The sequence below is a fragment of the Papilio polytes genome, unplaced genomic scaffold, assembly GCF_000836215.1.
Source record: "Papilio polytes unplaced genomic scaffold, Ppol_1.0 DF823923.1, whole genome shotgun sequence".
NCBI lineage: Eukaryota > Metazoa > Arthropoda > Insecta > Lepidoptera > Papilionidae > Papilio > Papilio polytes.
The window spans coordinates 5,942,458-5,945,792 of record NW_013525281.1 but is presented as its reverse complement, the minus strand read 5'-3'; the positions used below and the strand labels follow the sequence as shown (position 1 = coordinate 5,945,792).

General features: G+C 52.2%; 1 protein-coding gene across 1 annotated transcript in view; it reads left to right on the top strand.

The window, feature by feature from the left end:
• LOC106102528 (putative phosphatidate phosphatase) overlaps window positions 1-3,335 on the top strand; it is a 13,878-nt gene that overhangs the window by 4,290 nt on the left and 6,253 nt on the right. The gene's annotated exons all lie outside the window — the stretch shown is intronic.

Here is a 3,335-nt window from a genome sequence, read left to right as displayed (position 1 = left end):
CTCCCGCCGTGCGTCGTCCTCCGTGGTCGACGCATCCTGTAGACTGGCTCGATGAGATGTCAGCACCACCAGCTTCTTCGTAGGTCTTCGCAGGGTCCCAGCTTTCGTGCGTACATCGACGGTGCGTACAATGCCGTCGGGTCCGGGGAAAGTTGCAGTTATTAATCCCCGGGGCCAGGTGTTGCGTGGAAGGGTTCCGTCGGCTATTAGTACGGTATCTCCGACGTCTATTAGAGGGCCCTTTCCGCGTGGCTCCCGCCGGTGTTGTAGCTCGGGTAAGTACTCGCGTACCCATCTAGCCCAGAAAAGGTCGGCTAGACGCTGCGAAGCTCTCCAGTGCGCTCGTCCGATGAGGTCGGCGTCGTCGAAGGTGCCGACTGTTGGTGTTCGTGCTGGCCCGCCGAGGAGAAAGTGATTCGGTGTAAGCGCCTCGGCGTCTTCCGGCTCTGTTGATACGTGGGTGAGAGGGCGACTGTTTACTGTAAATTCGATTTCCGCTAATAATGTCGCCAACACCTCTTCTGTAGGGAAGCGCTCGTGTAAAACTGTATCTAGCGATATTTTTACACTTCTAACTAGGCGTTCCCAAGCGCCGCCCATGAATGGAGCACTTGGAGGGATGAATCGCCACGCTATCATTTTCTTACTGGCTTCTTCCTGAGTTGCTTTGTCCATGGCTTGACGTATTTCTTTGGCGGCTCCCTGTAAGTTAGTTCCGTTGTCAGACCAGATTTCGGTTGGGCAGCCCCGTCTAGCTATCATTCGTCGCAAAGCCATGACTGCTGCATTCGTGCTCAATGAGCCCGCTATCTCTAAATGAATTGCCCTCGTGGTGAGGCAAGTGAAGAGAGCCACGTATCTCTTTTGTCTCGCTCTTCCGACGGTAACGTTTAGTGGTCCGAAATAATCCACTCCGGTGTACGTGAAGGCTCGCGTATGGTGTGCGAGTCTTGTATGTGGATGATTGCCCGTCGGAGGTACTGGTGGCTTCTCCTTCCTGATACGGCATAGCAGACATCGGTGTATGACGCTTCGTACTGTTGTTCTCAGACGCAGTAACCAATATTTCTGGCGACACTCATTGATCGTGGCCTCTACGCCGGCATGATGCAATTGACGATGTATGTGCTCCACGTAGAGGCGTGCTATTCGGTGGTCGCCGTCGATCACTGGGGGTCGCTTGAGATGTTCATCGATCCCTGTGGCTGCGTCGATGCGTGTCGATATAACTAACACACCGTTGAGTGTTTGCGTCGCGAGGCGTCGTAATCGGCTATTTTTCGATATCGGTTTCCCGCTGTTTATGTCACGTATCTCTGCGTCGAACGATTCTTCCTGTATAAGTCGTACAAGCAGTTCTTCCGCACGTCGCATGCACTCCGTGTCTATAGGTAAATGCCGCGGAGGCTGTGCCGACTGCGTTCGCTGTTTCACTATATTTGCCGTACGACTGTTCCGTTGCCACGAAGGGTCCTTTTCTGTATTCTTCCTATTTCTCTTGTAAAGGACGGTTTCGCGTCGACGCTGTTTGCAGAGTTGTATAAATTGTAGGACGCGTGCAGTTGCTCTATGTAGGCGTTCCCACTTTGAGAAGCGTGTGTAGTCGGGTACACATTGTTGCACTGCACTTGACGATTTCCTTACTGTAGTGACGGTGACGATCTTTGCCTTTTCTTCGCCCGTGGCTATGTAGGGCTCGTCGGACGTCGTTTCAGGCCATTCTGTTGGGTCGGCGAGTAGGAAGTCCGGCCCATGAAACCAGCGATGTTTCATATCGAATCCGGCGGGCACGTCTCTTGTGGCGTCGTCGGCTACGTTGTGCTTGGTCGGCACCCATCTCCATTCATCGACTTTACTATTTTCCTCTATATCGGCGATGCGGTGCGCGACATATGGCCGATACGAACGGGCGCCGTTATGTATCCAGGCGAGAACGGTGCGGCTGTCTGTCCAGTATATCTTTTCGTTCACTCTTTGATCATGTTCTTCTATCACGGCCGCTGCCATGCGACATCCCATTACCGCGGCTTGCAGTTCTAGGCGAGGTATCGATGTTAGCTTCAGCGGGGCGACTCGTGCCTTGGCGAGCACTAGCGATGTGTGCACGCTCCCGTCTTCGGTTGTTATACGCCAGTACAATGCGGCGGCGTATGCGGTTTCGCTGGCGTCGACGAATGTGTGTAGTTGTATGTTTGCAGCGTTGCTATATAGGCGGTAACATCTTGGGATATTGATGTTTTCGAGAGCTCGAAGGTGCGTGATCCATTCATGCCACTGTTCTGTTAGGCTGTCTCCTAGATGATCGTCCCAATTGACACCTCGACGCCATGTTTCTTGTAAAATTTGCTTCGCGCGTACGGTAACTGGCGCGGCGAAGCCGAGCGGGTCAAAAAGAGACATCACCACTCTCAATACATCTCTCTTGGAAGGCTCCTTGCCTTCCAAGATGCTATCCGGAAGTCTGTCTAGCCCCAAGTTGAATGACAGGTGGTCAGCTTGGGGGTTCCAATTGAGTCCCAGGACTCTCTCGAAACTCTCTTCGAGTAGTGAGTTCGGCGTTCGTCCGGAGGCGCCCATAGCTTCGGCTACGCTATGGCTATTCGAGGCCCATTGCCTCAATTCGTAGTGGGCTTCTCGGTGAATATCTCGGACGTCCTTTGCTATTTGAATTGCTTCTTCTTCGGTTCTGAAGCTCTGCAGGTAGTCATCCACATAATGACATCTCACTATGGCCTTATAAGCTGCCGGGTTCGATTCTTGGTATTTTTCTGCGTTTGTGTCCTTCACGTAGATAGCTGTCGCGGGGGAAGACGTCGCTCCGAAAATGAGTGACGTCATTCTATATTCTAGCGGTGGTTGGTTTCCCCTCGCGGAGCCTCTCCATAAGTACCGCTGAGCGTCGCGATCTTCTTTTCGGACCTTTACTTGCATGAACATTTCAGCTATATCCGCGGTTACGGCCACTGGATGTTGCCGGAACCGCATCAGGACCCCGGGTAGCGATTGTAGTAAATCGGGGCCCGTCAGCAAGTGGTCGTTAAGAGACACTCCTTTGGTCTTGGCGGCGGCGTCGTGGACTACGCGGATCTTCCCTGGCTTCATTACGTTAATCACAGGAAAATGAGGGAGATACCAAGTGTTGCTATTCTTTTCTACGGGGGCAAGCTCGGCGTATCCTTTTTCTATTAGTGAGTTCATTTGTGCTTCATACTTTTCGCGTAACTCTGGGTTCTTATCTATTTTCCTTTCTGTTGACAATAACCGCTTGTAGGCATTGTCGTAATTGTTTGGGAGTTTGACATCATTTTCCTTCCATAACAGCGCAGTTTCGTAAC